At 43.0% G+C, this 23,462-nt stretch overlaps 1 protein-coding gene across 5 annotated transcripts in view; it reads right to left on the bottom strand.

The window, feature by feature from the left end:
- The window catches only part of ncalda (neurocalcin delta a), a 78,186-nt gene that overhangs the window by 38,591 nt on the left and 16,133 nt on the right, over nt 1-23,462 (bottom strand). For 2 of the 5 annotated variants that reach the window (XM_083761623.1, XM_083761627.1), the window contains exon 1: nt 9,372-9,761. The exons of 2 other annotated variants lie outside the window; for them this stretch is intronic. The gene's annotated coding sequence lies outside the window, so the exon portion shown is untranslated. Of the gene's footprint in view, nt 1-8,166; nt 8,251-9,371; nt 9,762-23,462 lie in introns of those variants that run through there. One more of the 5 variants, XM_083761626.1, reaches the window with a different exon arrangement.

The raw sequence follows: 23,462 nt of genomic DNA on the forward strand, positions 1-23,462 counted from the left end.
AAGTGGCGTAGGGTAGTTTTTCCCTTTGAAAGTAAAGAAATACAGACTATAATATAATGTCAAGCCCTGATTATGCTTCATTTTGCTCTGCTAAACGGTAACAAGTCATTGTCTACAAGAATTTTTCCCCCCTACAGGCCTGTGGATTCCCACGGCACGGCAATCATTATGCTAAAATATGTTAAACTATGTTTAACTGAAAAATAAATCAATGGATCGACATTTACATGAATCTACATTACTCAGGGGTCTGGCAACCAGGTCTTTAGGATCGACTGGTCGATCCTAAGGGTCATTTTGGATGCAATTTTAAGATCCAGACAAAAGTTAAAACATCCATTCATATCGTCCACCGTCCAATCACATAGGCTTTCTGGTTTGAATGTGAACCCAAGCCAATCATATCAGGGGACTTTAGCATAGGAATGACTATGGCAGCATGTCAATGGTCAGCTGTCTGTTATCCGACGAGTCCCAGGTCACTACTGCTACTTTTCAACCACAGCTAACGAGACAAGACAACAGTATTGAGAATGAGTGTGGGAAGAGATGCCAAGAGACAAAAGACATTCAATGTCCCTCTGGGAATGGGAAGAGAATATTGTTTTCATGTTGAATGAATTCGTCTAATCTGCAAATACTGTGCAGCAATGAAGAATAAAGAAAACGTAGAACTTCAAGGACAATTTCTGACAAACCATAAATCTTTTGACAAGACGATGAAAAGGCCCTCAGCTCTGAACTCGGTAGAATCTGCACCTGGCACGCTGATAACAAACTATCTTTACACGTGGGAAAAACTGAATCCATTCTCTTTGGATCAAATAACAATCTCAGCTAGGCAGATGGCTTAATGTCAGAGGGAGTACAACAAACCATGTGCAACCCAGACTCGGCACAAACAAGGGACTAAATTAATTTCGCTCCTATGCCACCAAAATGTGGAACACCCTACCAACAGTCATTAAGACATGTGAATCCCTTGACTCCTTCAAAACCGCTCTCAAAGGGCACCTACGGACGGTTGCAATTCAAAAATGGCCCCCGTAAAAGTCTGAGTCCCCCTTTTCCCCTCACTGTATATGTTTTTTTCCCCTTTTTACCTCCTTTTATGATGATTTCCTGTTTTTTTGTTATATAGAAGTGTATATTTGTATGTCTCTAAATTTTCTGATGAATTGAAAATGGTGGACCATATTGTAAACAAGTGTAATGCTTTATGGTGTCGTCCACAGTTAACAGTTTTTGTATTGAGTTGTGCTTGAAATGTAACTATATTGCATACTGTTAATAAAAACTTCAATCAATCAATCAAAACCAATAGTGAACAGAGAATAAGAAAGGTGAAGGGAGTGAAATATCAGCCAGCAACAAGACTGTTTCCACAAAGCCTGTTGGTAAAGTTAAGGCACTCCCTACAGCCTCCTGTCGGGTACAGGGTGTGGTTGAGAAGACACTCACTACAGCCTCCTATCGAGTACAGGGTGTGGTTGAGAAGACACTCACTACAGCCTCCTATCGGGTACAGGGTGTGGTTGAGAAGACACTCACTACAGCCTCCTGTCGGGTACAGGGTGTGGTTGAGAAGACACTCACTACAGCCTCCTATCGGGTACAGGGTGTGGTTGAGAAGACACTCACTACAGCCTCCTATCGGGTACAGGGTGTGGTTGAGAAGAGTTGTTCACAGTTGTCACTTAACTAAATAACTACATGAACCCTATCATCCCTACTCTAAGCATGTTAGAATAAATTAGTTGAATATTCAGTGACAATAGGCTAAAATTAAGAAGAAATAGCAGATCTACAAACTCGCAATGAGTCGCAAGCCTCGATGTGACGCATTGTGAGCTCAGCTTGTACAGTATAACAGCGATTCTTGGTGATTTTCTAAGATTTGGTGTAGAGAGGGGGGAAAAAAGAGGTGGCCAAGTACAGACCCCTGGGTGACCCCTGAACGGAAAGTATAGGGGTTAAAAACACAAAAGGTAAGGACATGTACCGAGTGTTTATTAGTGTTTAGTCTGTCGCCAAAACTGAACTTCCCCTGCTCAAACCTGTTTCCATAACAATGGACCGCCCATAAATCACTGATTTCCACCTGTATCTCCACTACACCCTATGCCTCCACTACACATTACAATTTACAATTTAGGCATTTAGCAGACGCTCTTAATCCAGAGCGACTTACATTAAGCAAGAACAAAAAAGCATGGGAATACATCACATAAAAACATTTATCATGAAACATGCGTAAGCTAAGAAAGTAACAGTGGAATATCTATATAATGAAACTATACATATAAACTATACATCTATACTACTATGCTATACATATGTACAAGTAAAACGCGCAAACGCGGGAAGCGAACGCAGCTCGTAAATTGCAATAACAACAATTAGAATAAATTACGTACTTTTTTTTTCTTTTTAGTTAGTAATTTTTTTAAGTTTTCTACTGTGTGTGTGTGTGTGTGTGTGTGTGTGTGTGTGTGTGTGTGTGTGTGTGTGTGCTACAGCTGCGCCCTCTGGTGGCGGGCGGGTGGTGTCACAGCGGGACAGACAGACAGACATGATCTGCAGGGTCTCATAGTTAGTGCTCACTGAGTTCGCAACTATGACGTGCTATGAGTACATACAATGCAATTATAGTGCTGTCTACATAACATGCTATAAGTCTGTATCACATTATATCTAAGTCTACAGAAATGCTATCTAAGGGGGTGGTGTAAGTGCTATGGGCCATGATGGAGTCTGAAAAGGTGGGTTTTCAGACTACGGCGGAAGATTGGGAGTGATGCTGCAGTTCTGACTGCAATGGGAAGTGCATTCCACAGTTTTGGAGCCAGAAGGGAGAAGAGTTTGGGACGTGTGGAGCGTTGTCCCGGCGTTTTTAGTGAGGGTACTTCCAGCTTCCCTGCGTTGGCTGATCTGAGTGCGCGGGAGGGTTTGTAGGGTTCGATCATACTTGTACGATATGGGGGAGCCATACCTTTGGTTGCTTTGAATGCCAGCATCAGAGTTTTGTATTCTGTGCGGGCAGCGACCGTGAGCCAGTGGAGGGAGCGGAGCAGGGGGGAGACATGTGAGAATTTTGGCTGGTTGAAGACCAAGCTAGAATTCTCACATGTCATCATTCACCAAGCACCGTGCAGGATGAGAGTACTGAATATGAGGGATGTGATGGATGTTGCCGTTACGGTCCTGCACACTGTACTCCAGTCAGCCAAGTAAAAGTGCTAACAGTGACAGATGTGTTTCTATTACCACCGCGCTCTGACCACTCTGGTGCGTTGTCCTATTTATAAAACCTTCACACTGATGAAGTCTGGATAGACGAAACACCCTGTGTCATCTGACCTGAGGCATATGGAACAATAAAAGAAAAAATCTGTTATTTCTGAGTGCGACCCTTGTCTTTATGATTTGTTGAACAGTGACAGATGACCACCTTTTTGCCTCTTTGAGAATTGCATCCAGCGGCAACCAACCTGACATTAATGGACTGGCAGTGTTCCAGGTGCCATCACTAAGGGCGAGACACCACAGAAGACAATTACTGTATGTGTTGCTGCAGCAACAGCTGTGAGAGTGGATTTAATTATCTTTCTGCAGACTGATTATTTTCTTCTTCCTCATTTTAGACTGAATACCTGCTTAGATTTTTTATTTAATTGTTTTCAAGAATAACGGAACATCCTCACCATAACTATAATGATATAACGACAACTATAATGAAAACTAGCAGCCTTATCGCTGCAAGCAGCGATAAGGCAGGACCAAGCAGGAAGGGCTTCGCATCCTCACCGTTTGACATGGCGCTCTACCATATTTCCAAGTTTCGTGAAAACCGACTGCACGGTTCAGCCAGAACTGCTATTTTTGGCGGAAGGAGGAGAAGAAAAAACTAACAATAACAATAAAGGACTGCTTGGTCCTTGATGTGAGCATCCACACTGATGAACGATAAAGTTCTTTAAACATGTTGATGAATTCTGATCGTTCAACAAATCACTCACTGACAGCAATCCCAACGATATTGTTCAATCAACACTGTTGAGTGAGTCCACTTGACTTGAGTGAGAATGATTGCTATAAAATTGTAATATATTTATAGTTCTTGGTGTGAACAGTCCTTAACAGTGCGATATATTTATTCTGTGGCGTTATGCTGTCAAATAAATATATTTATAATAACTGATAAGCTGTCTTCATTCTTTGTTAATCTTGAATTTTATATCCACATTTTTACTTTCGCTGCATTAAATGAAGTGCTATCATCAGCATTTAAAAAGTTCCATAAATCATTTTTGCCCTATTGTCAGAAGACAATAAACGTATTATATTTTTGCATTATTCTAATTAGCAGATGGAAAAGCACTGGTGAGTGTGATTTTTGTGGTAGATCTCGCTAGCCCCAGATCTCTGAAAATGTTCACCATTTGTGATTTGTCCAACAATGAAGCATTTAATTAATGTGAATGGATGATAATTATATCTATTAAAAAAAAATAACCACATAAACAGTCAATTCTTACTTGACCTTTCACTCTGTACTTGGTCTGCTCTCGTTTTCCCTATGCACCAAACCTCTTTACCGAAAATAGCAGATCTACAAGCTTATAGATCTGCTATTTTTTTTTATAGGGGCAAATTTCCTATCACACAGAGATCACATCTCACTCTTTTCTCTCCGTCTCTCTAATAATGCTGCCTGGGTTTGGTTCTTCATCTCTCTTTCCTGCCCCCGGACACCCTCTCCCTCCACATCTCTAAGTCTCTCTGAGTCTAACCCTAAATCAGCAGTTACATAAACTGCCTTCAACTTAGTTTCCATCAGTGTTACATGAGACTTGTTTTAGTGCAACACAGGATGTCATAGAACCATTAGGCTCATATTATGGTTCACCTGAACTAAACGAAGACTGTGTTCCTGTGGGGACCAGATGAGGACAAAAGGAGTAGGGCATTGGTTTTAAACCAGTGGTCCTTGAAGGGATTCCAGGTGGTCCCCAGCTAAATGATGGAGAGTTAACATTACCCAATTGACCCTTGTAGATCTTGTTAAACATCTACATTACTTAATTTTCAAGAAGTGCACACAATTAGAGAATGTAGAAGAATTGTTATTTTGATCAATGTTTGCCTGATAGCTCTCCAATGGTACCACATCAATAAAGCATGGAATTGTGGACAAAATCGTATCCGGCAACAACAACAAAATATTGTACGTTTTGGGTCTGAGAGGCTAAATCTCATCAAATGGTGGTCCGCGGGTCGATGCCGAAATATAAATAATGGACCTTTATATGATCTCTAGGTTGTCCTCAGACGTGCCCTCCATTGTTGCTTCCAGTCATCCCAGTTCTCCATACAGATCTGCCCAGCTCGTTGGTGCTTTGCACTGCGTCTTTCTTGAGTACATCCACATATGTTAAAGGTGTAGTCATGTGGCATTCCCTGCTGTACAGACTCTACCGTTGCATAGAAGAAGCGTGGTTTGGCGGAGGAGGTTGGAGTTCCGTACACTGGCCATGCCGTTCAGGGCCCTCCATGCAAGTGCCTTCCTAACTTTGAATTAGTTCTGTTGAATTGACCCATGAGCCATTACCCATGATATGAAAAGGGTTGAAAACCACTGGAGTAGGCGATTGAGGAGATGTATGCTTTTCAAGAGGTTACTTTAGGGTAAGAGCTTAGTTAGAATCAATGTTAGGTTAAAGGGCTATGGTTAGGCATGTACAGTAGCAGTGGGACATAAGGTTAAAGAATCAATAGGTGATACAAATGTAAACAAAAGCAAAAACACAACAACCACAAAATCAATGGGCACGTTCTTGACTATTGATAGAGGGACCAACACTATAGACAACGAGCCAAGGGCTACAATAGGCAATATTTGAACTCTGGCAGTTAAAAGTACTGCCGAAGCAGACAAGCCGCAACACTCCAGGTTAGAGAAAGAATGTTTCTTATAGGTGCAAGGCTCGATGATACATGATGCAAATGAAAATGCCAGCATTCAATTATGCCCTTTTGACATGATTTTATTTACCTCTGAGGTAAGACAGCAGACAGCGTACGCGTTTTGGCCTAGTTGGCATTCCTCAGTGTTGCCAACAACGATGAGGATGTGAAAAGGACATATATTGAGTGCTGGCATTCTCTTCGTTCTAACATGAGAAGTTGCCACAGCAGTATAACATACAGTACAAAGACATAACGTACAAGTACGTTTATGTGTGTGGATATAATAAGCTTGGAAAGAAAACAGCAAGCAAGACAAGTTTGAACTTTGTGACCTGAAATCATGAATAGATCATCAACGAATAGATATTGCAGAACTCAACATGCCTCTGTAAATTGCCCAGCACTGGCTGTACTAATTAGTCTCAAAAAGGTGTTGTGTAAAAAGCCATGCATCACTGGACTCTTTCACAGCAAACACATCCAGAGACACTGCCACACACGTCCACCCACTTGGACGACCACACATACAGTATGAAGCCTGCCTGACTTATAAATAACCAATCTAAAAGCTCAAAATGCGGTGCACTGCGACACATGTGAGCTTGTAGATCAGCTATTTACAGTGCAAAAAACACACGCACAACTAAATATAAAACAGGCATAGCACACGCACACACACACGCACATGCACACACACACACACACACACACACACACACACACACATGCACAATGCACACACACACAGTACACAGGAACGTCACCACACACACACACACACACACACGTGCGCGTGTGTAACTGTCGCTCATGCATCTATCTGGAACCACAGTCTCTCTCTCTATCACACTGTCTTTCTCTCTCGCACACAGACACTGAGACACCCGCCCACATCCACTCACCTGGGGCCACAAACTGCTGCACACATACACACATCAGTACATACACAAACACAGACAGACACATCTGCACACATACACACATCAGTACATACACAAACACAGACGGACACATCTGCAGGTGTACAGCTACTCTGTCAGTGCTGCTTCTGGCTGTATTACCAGCAGAGGAGAGAAAGGACAATGGCAGCAGCAGAGCTAATCACCTCCTACACATGATGGGAGATCATGTGTGTGTGCACACACACGCACACACACACACAGACAGCATTTTGTACATACTGTATACTGCATGTGTATACGTCTAATATAAAAAGACAACACACGTCATCACTTCGTCCCCCTGGTCTCTTTACCCAAAATGGCTTCATGTGGTGTTTATGAAGCGCATTTCACAACAGGAAGTTCTGAATGATGGGCCTTGTTCTGACGCTCAACACATTTGGAGTTGGTTAACCCTGACGACATAATGCACACACACACACACACACACACACACACACACACACACACACACACACACACACACACACACACACACACACACACACACACCCCTATACCTTCTTCAGTTGGTTGCCAATCTGAGAACCCATCGTCTAAAAATAAAGGAAAAACAGCGTCCTCTTTTACTTGACGTGAGTCAACAGTCTGTCTTGAGAGACTAGGCGTGTTACAAACACTACAGAGGCCTTAAATTGTTTTAAAATTATATTTGTCTTTAATCATTCCAAGAGTTCTTCTGAGGTCACTGCTGTTATGGGGCAACATAAAATGCCATGATGACATAGCTTACATCAAGGGAATAGAAGTCCAGGGCCACCATTACTGATGAAAACATAAATATCTATGTCTCTGCTTAAATGATATTTGACCATCATCATGATGAATTACTCTGCATCCACCTGACTGGAAACATTGCTTAAAAAAAACAAGCTTGAATGGTAAAGTTATGATTTAAGCTCATCTCTTCTGCTGTGGTGTGTATTTCATAATAATTAATTTAATAATAATATCCAACATGCATACACACGCACGCACGCACGCACGCATGTACGTATGCGTGTCAAAGCTGTGGATCTAGTCTATACGTACATGCAATTAGGATGCATGAGATACAAGGGGGATTTATTACATGTCTCCTCTGCATCAAAAAACAGGAAGGAAAGGGACTCTAGATATTAGACTGAGGTAAAAAAGAAAAAACAGAACAAGTGAGAAAGAGAGAGAGAGGGAAGAGAGGGAAAGAAAGGCAAAAGAAACGCAACAGTATCTATCTTCTGATATTCAAACCAACCCTTGTTATCTTTGGTCCCCAGGGTCCGTTTGACTGCTTGCTACGCTTCCCCTCCATTCCACACCAGGCTGGCTGCCTGGTTGGCATGCTTTTGTCTCAGGCATGCATGAAGCATGGTAAGGGGGTGGCTTACATCAGACTTTTAGTCCAACTCTTCCCACACCACCTACACCCCTGAAAGAAACGCCCACTCTCTCTCTCGCTCTCTCTCATGTAGAGACAGACACATTATGCAGACAGACACGCATACCCACATACCCCCCCCCCCCCCCCTTGTTGTGAGCCTTCTCCACCCCCCTCTGGGAGGTCCCAGTGGCAGCTGTGGCATCTGCTTGCCCCCCCGTTACACCCCCAAACTCCCTCACTCTCTCTGTTAAACAGCGCCTGCCAGCTCCAGCCCACTACCGGATCTAACGCTTTTCGGAGTGGCGGGGGGGGGGGGGGGGGGGGGGGGGTGGGCAGAGCCATGTGGAGCCGCTGATCACTTCCCACAACACAACAAGTTATATTATAGTCATGGTGATATGTGCACACGCAGTCTCTCTCTCTCTCTCTTTCTCTTTCCACTCACTTCCTTCTGGGGACTATAGAGGACACATCGCCTATTTATGTATGCCATGACAGATAACAAGGGAAATGCAGACAGATAGTGATAGAGTAAGGGGGGGTGAGAGAGAGAAAGAGAGAGAGAGAGAGAGAGAGAGACAGAGAGAGAGAGAGACAGAGAGAGAAAGAAAGAGAGAAAGATAGGCAGATGGAGGGAGAGAAGAGCAAAATACTGAGGAGATGAGGAAAAGGGAGCAGAAAGCAACTCCTTCTCAGAATCCTAGATCTGAAAGACACCCCGATGCAGGATCTCTCCCCCTCAGTGAACAGAGGAGAAAAAAGTACTCATTTCTCAGTGGTCCTTTAAGCCAGCAACGCTGCAGAAAGTCAACCCGTTATACCGGGTGTATCAGGAGTGTAGGCACGCAGCAGCGCACAGTGTGCATGCTCACTCACACTGCTGCCTTGGAATGCACCTCAAATACTACTTGCACTTCCCTTCTGTTCGAGTACGCAGCCCTCAAAACAATGCAAAAAGGAAGGCAACAAGTCTTCAGCTGTAACACTGTCAACTCGCCCCGTCCACCACCCCTCTAGAAGAGGGGTGGTGGACACACACACACACACACACACACACACACCCCCCTCCCAGGGCTTACCTCTCTTGGTAGTAAAAGTATGAGCCTTTCAGCAGTCCATTCCCAGCACTTTCTCTCAAAACTAGGTTTGGCCAGCAGCTGCAGCTGAGGAAGAAGCAACAGGCTAGAGAGAGAGAGGGAAAAGAGAGAGAGAGAGAGAGAGAGAGAGAGAGAGAGAGAGAGAGAGAGAGAGAGAGAGAGAGAGAGAGAGATAGATAGATATTGAGAAATTGAAAAAAAGAGAAAAGAGAAAAGAGAAAAAGACAGGGGGAAAGCACAGAAAGACGAAAAGAAGAGGACAGATACTTGTCTGTCTGTCTGTCTGTCTGTCTGACTGTCTATCTGTCTGACTGACTGCCTGATTCACTGACCGAGGTACAGCTAGCTAGCGACTGACAACTCCCAGCGACTGGCGGGCAACTAGGAGGTTCTCTGTAAGCTCACAGCTGCTGAGTAACAAACTCACTCATACCGCCTGCCTCCCCAGCCTGACGTCAGCCTGGTCACATGACCACGCTCTGGTGTGGTGGGGAAATGAAAGGGGAGGCGACACACACACACACACGCACACACACACACACAGACGAGAGAGTCACACAGAGAGAGATAGAGAAGCCCATGTTACCGTGGTAACAAGCACACTGTGCCGAAATGATTTCAATAGGTCATTTGACATACACACACAGACCATGCTACTTCTTCTGTTGTACTATACAGAAAGCTGGTAAAAGACTAGTTCAGTGTTGCGCACTCACACATCTAGAAAAGGGGAGAGAAGGAAAGTGATAGAAAGAGAAAAGAGTGATGTTGTTCAGCAATGATGCATGACTTCCTATGCTTTTCCCAGTTGTCAGAAATAGGTCTTGCACTTCAAACTCCACTTAAGAACTTTTTGCAGTATAAAATAAGCAGCATGTACTTCTCTTTACATCGAGTTTGTTTTCACTACTTGTCATGACCTTTTACAAAGAGATGGGCTCAATTCAACATGGGCTGGTCACGCAAACGTTGAGAATTGTATATTTTGAGGCCATTCCACTTTCTGCAGATTATTTTCAATGAGAATGAAAATGAAAATCTCATCTCTCAACAAGAGGACCATTAATAACCTGAACCATTAAAACCGGGAAAGCATCGGTGTCATTTTAGATTGTATACGTTGGCTATTCAAAAATAGCAGATAAACAAGCTCACACTCACAGTGCGTCATTTGAAATGTTTTGAAACATCTTGAAAGTGAGCTTGCCTACTGCTTGCATGTGTGCAAATTAAATTAAAGTGTGCAAATTAAATACCGGTAATAAGCAAAATAACTGAATAAAACACACAATAAATCACAAGTGCTGTGAGGTGACAATAAAGCTGGGTACCGCAGATCACCCATGAGCAAAAATAAAGAGGGAAAAAAAAGCCATTCTGCTGCAATGTCGCTACCAGAGCCTTTTCAGGTAGCAGTGGTAAAGATGCTTGAACTTGTTAAAGAATCTGTCATCTGAATGAAAAGACTTGCACTCGAGCTTGGACTTTCAAATGAAGAATCCATGCACTGTTTTTCAGCTTCTGAGGGATTTCTTTTTAAATAAGACCGTCAGATTTATACAGATTCGTCCGAGAAAATGTTTGGTTGTGGCTACTAGAAGCTATTCAAATTTGGATATTCAAATTTGGATTTGTCTTCATACAGACAAATCATTAGTCTGTAATAGGCACAAGCCTCAGATTTCTATATGCAGTACGTTTTAAACACAACACTTGGGTAATGATAATGCTGTGTAGTGTGAGGTCCCAATTTTATAGTGCAGGGCTCTTAAATCATACAAAAGAAAAAAAGGGGGTGTGTACTATTTTGGAGCCAGCCAACCACACTCTTTATCCCATCCCCCACTTTTCTCAAACACCGTGCCCCACACAAACAGCGTGGTCAACTTTGGTCTTATCAAATCCATGTGAATAACATCTGCTGGCCGGATGAATAGATCAGAGTGGGGCCCAGAGCAGAGCCAAGCTGGACATTGTAGGGTGGGGTGGAGGGAGCGAGGGCAAGGTCACCCCCACACCCCTTGACTACTGTGTGTATGAGTATGCACGGCTAGGCCTGGCATAGGTGGGGGAAGGGAGACAGAGAGAGAGTGGGAGAGGCGGAACAGAGAACAAACAAAAGAGAAGGCGAGTGAGAGAGAAAAGAGAAGTGGCGAAGAGAGAAGACAAGGCCACTAGGAGAGGAAGCAGTGATGTCCACAAGCCCAGTTCATTGAAAGAAATTCAACAATGACCACAGCTAAAAGGCTGCTCACATTCCATGGCTTCTGCTGAGGACAGCAGAGAGGCTAAGATGAAAATGTAACCAGATGAACCCCAGAATGTTCACCCCTATTCTGGGGTGAATTATCCAGCAAAAATAGCACAACTTATCTTCAAGCTCACAACGTGTCGCAAGTTCAACACGTTGCAGTTTGAGCTTGTAGATTGACTATATATCAGCAAAGAGATTTGGTGGAGAGGGGATAAAGGAAGGAGTCACCAAGTATAGACCCCTGTGAGACCCCAATCAACAAGGAGTTAAGTGGTTTTAACATAAAAAGACACATAACTAGAAAAAGTGCCCTTCTGGGCACAGGTCTCCACCAGGATGCTTGTTGTAGCGCCACCATCAGGCTGTTGAAAACTGTCAAGTGGCATTTCTTCCTCAGCCTAGTGGGAATATGCGTGCACAGTTTCATCGCGATCGGACGCTGCGTTGAGGAGTTGTGGCGATTTGTACAAAGGCGGGCTACTCCTGAAAACTGTAGGAGCCAATCGTGGCCAATCAAGATGGAATATGAGAAATCAAACAAACCTGTCTTGATCACATGACTATGGAGATCATGTGTACCGATTTGCGTGAAATTTGGATAAAATCTGAAGGAGTAATAATAGAAAATGTGTTTTACATATGTCGGCCTCCTGGTGGCGCTATAAAGAGCAGATGTGAATAATTCCAGACAAAGGTTTTTCCTTGGCCTCTAGGGAGTTGGCATACAAAGTTATCCACAGATCCGTGCAGTTAGAGGTAAAAACACTTTTCGGCCAGTTATAGCGCCACCTTGAGGCTGAGTTGAAATTGTTCATGTGGCATTTCGTCCTCGGCCTAGTGGGAATGTGGGTGCACAATTTCACGGAAATCACGCGATGTGTTCATGATTTGCAGCATTTTGTTTGAAACTGAGCACTCCTGTGAACTTTGGAAGCCAGGGAGTGTGTGTGCAAAGTTTGGCATCGACCGGGTTAACGGTGGCCGAGATTAGCTGCTCACGGACACACGGACGGACACACGGACGGACACACGGAGTGCAAAACATACTCTCCCCCCATGCCTTCGGCCTGGTGGAGACAATAAGTGGCCAGGGACAACTCAGTGAAGGAATGACAGAGCTGAGATGGAAAGGAAACGAGAGTCTGATTGTCAGATGGGTAGCTAGGTAAATTATTTAGACTAAAGCCTGAGCCCTGGGATTAGCCGGCGCTGGCTGTTTGACTGTGTGTGTGCGTGTGTGTGTGTGTGTGTGTGTGTGTGTGTGTGTGTGTGTGTGTGTGTGTGTGTGTGAGGATGTTTGTGTGTGTGTTCTAGGATGTAGGAGTTACAGCCACTGGAGGGAATGCGTTCCTTCAGAGGTACTCAGGAAGCAACAGTGTGGGCTTGGAGAAGAAAAAAACGTGGAAGTGAAAACAAGTTCTCTTCCCAAAAGGCAAGGCGTTGCAACTAGTCGCAACACCTTGCAACAAAACAGTTTTAAGTCCAATCCACAGAAATGCAACTCCTTGCAACTGCCATTGGGGAAAATGTGGACTAGCCTCAAAGAGAGTCAGAGCCCATACCCCCCCCCCCCCCCCCCTCTCCAACTAATGTAAAAGAAACAGACAAAAAGAGAAAGAGACGCATAGTAAAACGTGACAGTCTACATGCAAAATATGCATGTCCTCCCGACCACTGCACTGTACAATTGTGCTAGTAACTGAGTGTAAAAATGGACCCATAAGCAATGCACACGCATACTACGCAGTTGCACAGTCTAGGAAACCTTGTCACCCCATCTCTTCCCCTCACAACGACACGTTGTGAGCTTGTAGATCTGCTATTTTCAGCATGCGACCAAGCATACAATGACTTGTCAGTCTTGTCTTTTAGTTTTACTGGATCTCTTCTCCACTAGTCCATTTAGTCTAGTTCTTATTTCTTGATGAAATAGTCAGTATATTTAGTTTTAGTCATCATAGCTTTTATTTAGTTTTCAACAGTGAAAAAAGGTAGTCGACAGACATTTTCGGTCATAGTTTTAGTCGACAAAATCAACACTGATACAGAGACCGTGCAACTACATCATGTGTACACACACATGATGGGAGAGGCTCATTAACTCATTGTGTGCTTTAGCGTCATTAATGGCATGACTGTGTTGCTGCAGAAGTGCATTAATGACAGTAAAGCACGACCCTCGAGTGTAATATAGCGATTATACAACAGTTACCCTTAAAGAAAAACCATGTCAACTCAATTTCATTATAACTAAGATATTCGCTAAAATAATCATACTTTTTTAATGACGGATGTAGTCACTAGACTAAATCCAAGAAAATCGCTAGCATAGCAACCCAGTCGGCTCCGCACTGGGAGATTATCACAGCAGATTTTATGTTTTGATTAGGTGTTCCATCATGCTCGTTTAAGCATGGCTAGGTGGCTACTTCAACCAATCAGATCGCTTACTCGAAACGACCAGTTGTATAATGCATATTACTGACAGTGTAAGTGTTATTATTTGGGCATGCATACTGGTGGAGATGTGCGCTCCACTTTCTAGTCTGTAACTGAAATATGCAAGGAAGGGGTAACCATGTTATGATGAAAGAGCTACCACTACACTTTGACACGAAAAGTACGCTACATTGTCTCACCGCATTGAGCATTGTTTTACTTTATGAACAGAAATCAAGTGCATTCCTGACAGTAATATTTTATAATTGATATTATGCCTAGGAAATACCTGCCTACAAAAACAAACAATCAAACAAACAAACTAACTAACAGTGGCTCCTCCTAACACCCTCAAATGGTTATATTAGAATTGAGATCCATGAGGTAGGTGAAAGTACAGTCTGTGATTGTACAGTGGGGTAATGTACCACCTGTTAGTGGAAAAGATAGCCAACTACATAATTTGTGTATCTATTACTGAGTCATGTGCTGTGTGTGTGTGTGTGTGTGTGTGTGTGTGTGTGAGTAGAGCAGAATGCAAATACATCAGTTAGAGGGAGGACAGATAGACTGCACCACCAGGAGAGAAGAAGGGGAGAGATGATACTGTAAAATGTGTAAATGGTCAAAAGGTAAATGGTGCATTTATATAGCGCCTTCATCCAAGGCGCTTTACATAGATTGTGCATATACAGTAAATGCATGTTTATGCAATTGTTCTCAGGGATTAGGGTAACCACAATTCTAACCCACAATCACCCATATCAGATAACTGTCACAACACCAGATCGTATTATTCATCTTTGGGGTACAAAAACGTACTGGTTGGAAGCAGGTGCAAAAACAAGTGATGTCATGTTCCATCTCTGTCTCTGCTCTCCAGCCACATTACATCTGTCTCTTTTTGTTTCTCATTTCCAGCTACTTTTTAGTCAACTCCACAGACCTGCTATCCATCCAACAGATGCCCTCAGACTTTCCCTGCATTGTTCCCAATCACCTCAGTCTCCTTTCTTTTCAGATTCAGCCACTTGTGAAGATGAAGAAATGAGCTCGGATTAGGGAAAGGTGGGTTATACAAGCTGACAGGTGGCTCAAGAGCATCTTAACAGATTGTATGACCCACTCCATCCTCGATGATTCAGGAGATACACTGTAAATAGAAGCCAAGGCTGTCTGGTGACCAATCTCTCCCCCTATAGTTTTGTACGGCAGCAGCAGGTCCAATACAGAGAGGATTAACCATGGTCCACAGTCTCAGCTTGCCTTATCAGAAACAGCACATTGTTAAGGCGCAAGAAAGAGTTGTCACCTCCTCCTTATGAGTCATTCTCTCCTCTGTAATGCTTCCACACAAACACACGAACGCAAGTATGTGCGTGCGTAGTGTCACACACACACACACACACACACACACACACACACACACACACACACACACACACACACACACACACACACACACACACACACACACACACACACACACACACACACACACACACACACACACACACACACACACTCTTGTATGCACGCAGCACACGCTGTCTGCCTTGCATGAGTGATATACATACAGGAATAGAATTGTTGTCACAGCTTAATGATGATGGTCTATTGCCATGGTGGGTATGGAAGAGTACATGCAGACTGGATAAGTGGAATATGGAACTCAGGGGAGCCAGACATTGCACTTTTATTTTTAACTATTACAATTACAACTATTAACCATAATGTCCTGTGAGTCAGGCACTTCACAAATTGCTGTCACTGATTACACTGACACCCAGCAGGTGCTCGATAGGTAGCCAACTACGTAGTGTCTTGAAAAGCTGAGCCTGATCTTACAGCTCATTTGTTTAGCAAGGCTACAACTGGAGTATCTTAAATATACGGCAACACCACCATAACTAGGCTTTGTACAAGATATGCAAGTAGATTTTCATTAAAAACAGCACAATGGAAAAGAAACAGTTTAAAAAACTTACTGAATCTTGAGACTAAAGGCCTCTGCAGACACGTACGTCAGTTATGACTACATGCTGATATGCTTTGACATATAAGATCTCTATTCAACGTCCTTGACAAATGGAAATATTGTCTTCAGACATTAAAAGGCAAGGCTTGTAATAATATATTTCATTTGTATGTGCTGGTACACTTATATTTGGGAGCCTGCAGGTCTCTCGTGTGTCAGTTTGATCAAAGTGACTACAGAGGCTGTCTATAACTTTGTTTTGGTTTGATGGACTCCTTCTGGCATGACAGTAGATTAACCTTGGATTGTTTCACGGTATAAGTGTCACGACGACCCAGGTTGCCAAGGAAACAAAGCAAGATGGGATCCACACTCCACAGACGACAGCTGAGGTGATGACGAGACATGAACCAATGCACTGTGTATAAAAAACATTGTATCGCTGTTTAAACTTATATTAAATATATCTGGAACCTACAGTAGCTCTAAGCACTTCTGACGCTTGTAAAATATATCTGGAACCTACAGTAGCTCTAAGCACTTCTGACACTTGTAAAATATATCTGGAACCTACAGTAGCTCTAAGCACTTCTGACACTTGTAAAATATATCTGGAACCTACAGTAGCTCTAAGCACTTCTGACACTTATATATCTGGAACCTTTACTAGAGGAAAAAATCACACCCGTGTGAAGTGAGGAGCGCTCTGGAGGAGCGGATGTGCCTAGTGGGAAGTCAGGGAGTACGCTGATGTTATCGATATGTCGTTACACTGACCTGTATTAGACTGACCTGGATTGACTGGCTGGGAACGAGGCTAGGATTGACCTGGACCATAATTATTGGGCATGCTTGAACTCCATGTATGGCCATAAAAGGGACACAAACAGACAAATACAGAAATGTCCATATATGGGCATAAAGGGGAGTTGGGCACAGACAGACAGATGGGTACAACTAACTGAACTATGATTCATATGTCACACTTGACTTTCACTTCTCCACACCAGGCATGTCCTAGTTGTACTCCATGCTGCATTCCTATAGACTGTTTGTTTATTGCTGTGATTGGTATACTTTTGAGGGAACAGACAAATGTACACATACTGTATACATACCATAGAAATATTTGGACACATTTGGACATTTCCATGCATGCAACGCTGTGCTATGTTTCACATGGAAGAGGAAATAATCAGTCCATAAGGGGCCCTGTGATGCGTTTGTTTTGTTCAATATGAACATGGGTTGGTTTATAATAATAATAATAATAAAACTTTATTTGTATAGCACCTTTCATGACATGAAATGCAGCTCAAAGTGCTTTACAGAACAATGGAGAATAAAAGAAAAGCAAGGCAACAACAAAAAACAAGCAGTAATGCAATACAGTGAGGACATGAATAACAAAAAATTAAAAAATATCAATTAAAATGTTGTAGAAGTGGGTCTTGAGCTGAGCTTTAAAAATGTCTACAGAGGCTGCCTGACGAAGGTACAGTGGGAGATTGTTCCATGCCGACGGCCCGTAGAAGCAAAAAGCTGCTTCCCCGGTTTAATATGGTATCTATAGCAAGAAGTGCAATAATTATAAGCATAAATGATTTGAGTAGTAGCATGCATCAATCAATCAATCAATCAATCAATCAATCAATCAATCAACCAATCAATCAATACGGAAGTAGGGTGCTTATGTTCTAGCTATTCCATTTTTTTTTATCTGTGCTACACAGTACATACAGACAAACCAGACACAAAACTGCACAAACATCTGCATTTGTGGAATATATGCATAATTTCTTTTGCTCCCGTGAATTTAAAGTAAATTGATGCTAAAAGTCTTACGTCAATTACAAATGTAATTAAATCCACTGCAAAAACATAAACTCCCAGACAGACACTGAATTTTAAGTCATGTAGTTCTCCACAACCTGGGGCTGTGGCAGGGCTTACATTGCCTCTCACGGTCTGCTGTAAACCTAATTGCCCCCCGGGGACACTAATAATAAAGAACTTTGAACTTTGGTGCTATTGCATTAACAACCAATTAGAATTGTACATCAAAGTTAAAAGGTAAAAGGTAATTACACTCCACACGATCAACCGAGACGCAGAGACTTTTACTGTGCTATTATTACATAGACAGAGGTGTAGTGTGACAAAGTAATATATCCTGCTAATGATTACCCCGGACCATTTCAAAACCTCAATGATTGGAGTTCTCTGGATGTTAAACAGGCCCTTGACCAGAGTTGATGTCATGTAAAGGAAGTTCAAAGACTCCACTGCAAGAACATGACATACATACAGTACATACAGTACATACATACATACATACAGTACATACATACATACATACATACATACATACATACATACATACGTGCGTGCGTGTAGATAGGGGGGAATACCATGGACCTGTAGTTAGCTGCAGCTGTCTTTCAGCTGCAGCTGAAAAACATAGGTCTCGTAGGGCTCCATTTTCGTCACCGCTAAACCTCTTACCCCTAAACTTCTTTGCCTTTTTTTTTTACTATTTTGCAAAACATTTTTGAATAGTTAAAATGGCCAATGTGTCAATGTAGATTGCCTAGTTGAACTAATAAAAAATGTTTTGCAAAATAAAATAAAAAATCACACCCGTGTGAACTGAGGTGCAACTCCCCTCTCTCCCTCCCACCCTCCTCTCTCTCTCGCTCTCTCATTAGCAGGCAGGCAACAGTGCAGCACTATCTCTCTCTCTGTTTCTGGCACAACAGCGCCCCTACTGGTAATCATAGTCACATAGGTTAACGTCACATAGGTTAACACGGACATTGCTGTTCCTTTGAGTGGTTGCACCACTCAAAAAGGCAAATAAGTTTAGGGAAAATGGAGCCCTGTGTGTGTGCATGTGCATATGAAATGGTGTAGATTATTTAGACATCCATATCCACTAATTGCCACACACACACACACACACACACACACACACACACACACACACACACACACACACACACACACACACACACACACACACACACACACACACACACACACACACACACACACACACACACACACAGTGACACACACACACACACACACACGTGTGTGAGCAGCATCCTGTGCTTGTGTGGATCTGGGGGCCTGGGAACTGTGTGATAACTACACAGAGCTTTCCCCAGCTCACCAGAGTCATGGGAAACCACACTGACTGACAGCAACAACACATGTACAGTACACACTACACCACACACAGCTTAACTGTTCAAGATTTACATCAGTGGTTCCCAATCTGTGATAGAGATAACCAATTTGTTTTTTTGTTGAGATTGCTGCTTACTGGCAGCTGTAACAATTGCGGCGCTGTGTCAAACTTCTAAACCAATTAATGACACCGCCGAAAAACAATCTACATGCCTTCAAACTAGAAGTCATAAATTCTGTATACTCTAGTCCAACTGGTACATCTGTTATTTTGAAATAGCCAATGAATAACACACACGTGCCGACATGTTGTGAGCTGGTACATCTGTTATTTTGAAATAGCCAATGAATTGTGTTCAAAGGGCAAAGGCCAGAACCGTAGGCTATGTTTTCATTGTAACATCCGGTTACAGATATTTGGCTCTTCAAAATAAGGGTTGCGCGCGATAAATCCTCATTGTATTACACTGTCCCACGCCGTCTTTTTTTGTTTGGTGGATATTGGAAATTACATGATTAACATAACTCAGCTATAACAGTAGCTTTGCTGTATGAAAACTACCTAGAATCCTGCTCTATGTGGTGAAGTATGGGTCCAAACTGGCGTAGGATGTGAAGGAGAACAAGCAACTACAGTAGCAGAGGCCTTCTCAGGACATAATAGCCTAATGCTGATAGTGAACCAGGTTGCGTGACCTGGATCTGAAGCTGTAAAGCCATGGCAGTTCACAAAACAGGGTGCGCAACAACCCACCCCCATCAGGTGCCGTGTTTGGGCTGTGCTGCTCTCCTGTACTTCTCCCACGCTTTCTCTTTCATATTCACTCACACGCACATACTGTACGCATATACGCACACACTCGTGCACACAACAGACAAACAACCCCTTACTAACTTCTATATCAACAGGTGCATGCCACCAGGTGTTTTTTATCCTCTCCAATCCATCCTGATCCCGCCATGCTTTTGTAGTCTTCTTATTCCTCTTTATCCATCTCCCCTGCTCCTCCTTCCACTTCATCACTTCCATGTCTCTCCATGTTGTTGATATAAATCCCCTGGCCTGGTTCCAGACTGCAGGTGGCTGAGTCTTTCTCTTATACCACAGCAGAGGCCTAACAACCTTATTGGACCTCTATCTGACTGCCAGCCAAAGTGTGTGTGTGTTTTGTGTGTGTGTGTGTGTGTGTGTGTGTGTGTGTGTGTGTGTGTGTGTGTGTGTGTGTGTGTGTGTGTGTGTGTGTGTGGGAAAGAAACAGGTTGAGTACATTACATCTGAGTTTACAGCTAGGCTGAACCTGATTGACGCTTCACCACTACCACTGCTGATGAAGTCGGAGGCTATCAGGCAGGTTGCCCTGACTAGAGTACAACACCTCTTCTCCAACGATCATCTGGCATGTAAAACACTTAGTGATCTAAATGACAGTGTAGTTCACTTTGTGAGGAAGTGGTTCGGGCTCAACACCCACACCACCAGAGACATTATTTTCCAGTCCAAACAGGTCGGTGGGTTTGGCGTGCCGAACGTGGAGTGGATATATAACGCCTCAAGGCTGGCTCACTTGATGAACATGCTAAACAGTGATGACACGACTGTCAGGGAACTTGCTAGATCTTCTCTGTTTCTAGATATGAAACGGCGTAAAGTGCCACTGGCAGCAGAGGGCGAGCCAAGTTTCCTGGAGTTTAGAAGAAAGCCCAACCTTAAAATGGACTCACATGCTACTGGGTTTGGGGTGTCGTCAGATTGGCCTGACCTCAATGACCTCTGTGTGAGAACTGGAGTATCTCTGTGCTGGGTTCGACCTGACTCTGAATCTGTAGAAGTTTCTGAGGACATTATTACCAACTGTTCGATCTCAGTAAGGAGTACTGTAATTGATACGGAACACCATGTATCACCAGTCAATGCACGGAGGTACCTTATGTTATGATGCTACAACAGCAAAAACAACAACAACACTGGACTGGTTTAAAACTACAGGGGAAGCTAGCTTGCCTTCCCGATGCAGACCACACCGTATCTCATACAATATTCAAGAATTATGCAGTCGATGAGGACATAGTCACCTTTACAGTCAAAGCCAGATTACAGGTCCTTCCAACCAGACTCAATCTCTCTCTGTGGTACCCTAACACGTTTCCTCCTCATTGTCTGCACCATGACCACACTCCAGTTACAGAAACACTGTCACATATTCTTAATGGCTGCTATGTATATAAGGGAATGTACATTGCTAGGCACGACAGAATTGTTGACCTATTAGCTAAGGACATAAGTTCATATGTTTCATCATCTGCCAAAATGTATAAGCACTCACGTGTCTCAACTGCCATGTTCATGCACAATAATGAAAATGATGCTTTTTCAGATGTCACAGCTAATACACCAGATATTGTTGTTGTTGATGAGGACAGTAGAGAAGTGACCATTTTGGAAGTGGCATGTACATTTGACCACAGTCTGGAACAGGCATTCCTTACCAAGGTGCTTAAGTACCAGCGTCTTAAGGATGCTATTATACAGCTTGGCTACAGATGTAAGCTACTTTTGTTCATATTTGGAAGCCTCGGTAATGTCCACTAATCAGTCGTGAGGGGCCTGCAGATTGCAGGCATGCCCAAGCCGAGAGCTAAGGCATCGGCAAAATTCTGTTCAGTGTCTGCAATAATTGGCAGTCGCCATATATGGAGAAGGCGATGCTTTCTGTGTACCCGTGATCTGTATCTGAAGCACTTGTTGTAGAGTTTTCTCAAGTTTGCGCATCCACTATTGTTTGTGTTCAAGAAATTTCTTGTAAAATGTGAATACAAATAAAGATGTTAAATGTGTGTGTGTGTGTGTGTGTGTGTGTGTGTGTGTGTGTGTGTGTGCACGCGTGCATGTATGTGCGTGCGTGCATGAGAGAGTGTGTGTGTGTGTGTGTGTGTGTGTGTGTGTGTGAGAGAGAGGGAGAGAGAGGGAAAGAGAGAAAGAGAGAGAGAGAGAGAGAGAGAGAGAGAGAGAGAGAGAGAGAGAGAGAGAGAGAGATAAAGGGAAGGAAACACAGACGTGGTTATTTTGTCATGAGTGGGAATTTGGATTTAATCAGATAATCGAGTTAGGAATGTAATAACAACGACGGTAAATCTATGGCTCTTTAGCTCTCTGATAGAGGCATTTGGCTAAACAGTCGAGCAGACAGCATATTAACTGAAGACAGCCTTTGAATAGGTTCTTCGTAACACTACTGTCCGCTAGGTCCACTATAGGATTATTTACCAGAAGTTGTAAAAAACGTCCATACTAGTAGAGAGCAACACTTTACAGAGTCACAAATCACTGAGCACATGTCATTGGAAAACTGTCTTCTGTATTACGGACTGGTCTGATGATGATCACAGTTCACAGTAAAGGTATAAGTGCATTCAATTATCTTTGCTATGCACTGTTCGTGCAAAATGTACATTGCATGCTGACTATATTGGCTGCATAACAACAAATCCAGTGTGTGTGTGTGTGTGTGTGTGTGTGTGTGTGTGTGTGTGTGTGTGTGTATGTATTTGGTTAAAATGGGTAGGGTTTAAAAAAAGGCAAGAGTTTGCTCTGGTGCACTGGCCTAAAAGTGGGTCCTTAAAAACTGCTAAAACTTCTGAAATGTATGTATGTAGGTATGTATGTGTGTATGTATTTTAAAAGGGGAGGCTTTTTTGTAAAAATCCCTGCCCGCAATACCTTCATATATTTAAAATGAGTCCAAAATAGGGTTACCAGTGAAGGGCCAACTGCCTATTCACTGGGGACTATGCAAGGCAGAGGCGTCCACCCCCCTGAGTCCAAGTTTAAGCTAGACCGCATACCTAAACCATACTCTAAAACCCAATGGTAAAATGGATATAAAAAAGGACATTAATAAAACAACCTAAAACCAAACAGGAGTAAAAGTTCACAGCAAGGCCTGGATACCATTTATTTATTTTACAGAAAAATGAACAGGAAGGGGATAAAAATCAACTTCTTTCATTAAGACCAGTGGGTGTTACAGTTTGTAATTTTTTTATCCATCTGTGTTCCATGAGTTTCCGCTGTCCACTGGTCCATCGGACTCCACATTCCAGACCTGAAATGATGAGGTTAGCGATAGGATGGGATTGAAAGTATGTACGTATGTACGTATGTATGTATGTACGTACGTACGTATGTACTGTATGTACAGTATGTATCCTC

Source organism: Protomyctophum parallelum (genome assembly GCF_964188405.1).
Source record: "Protomyctophum parallelum genome assembly, chromosome: 3".
Taxonomy (NCBI): Eukaryota; Metazoa; Chordata; class Actinopteri; order Myctophiformes; family Myctophidae; genus Protomyctophum; species Protomyctophum parallelum.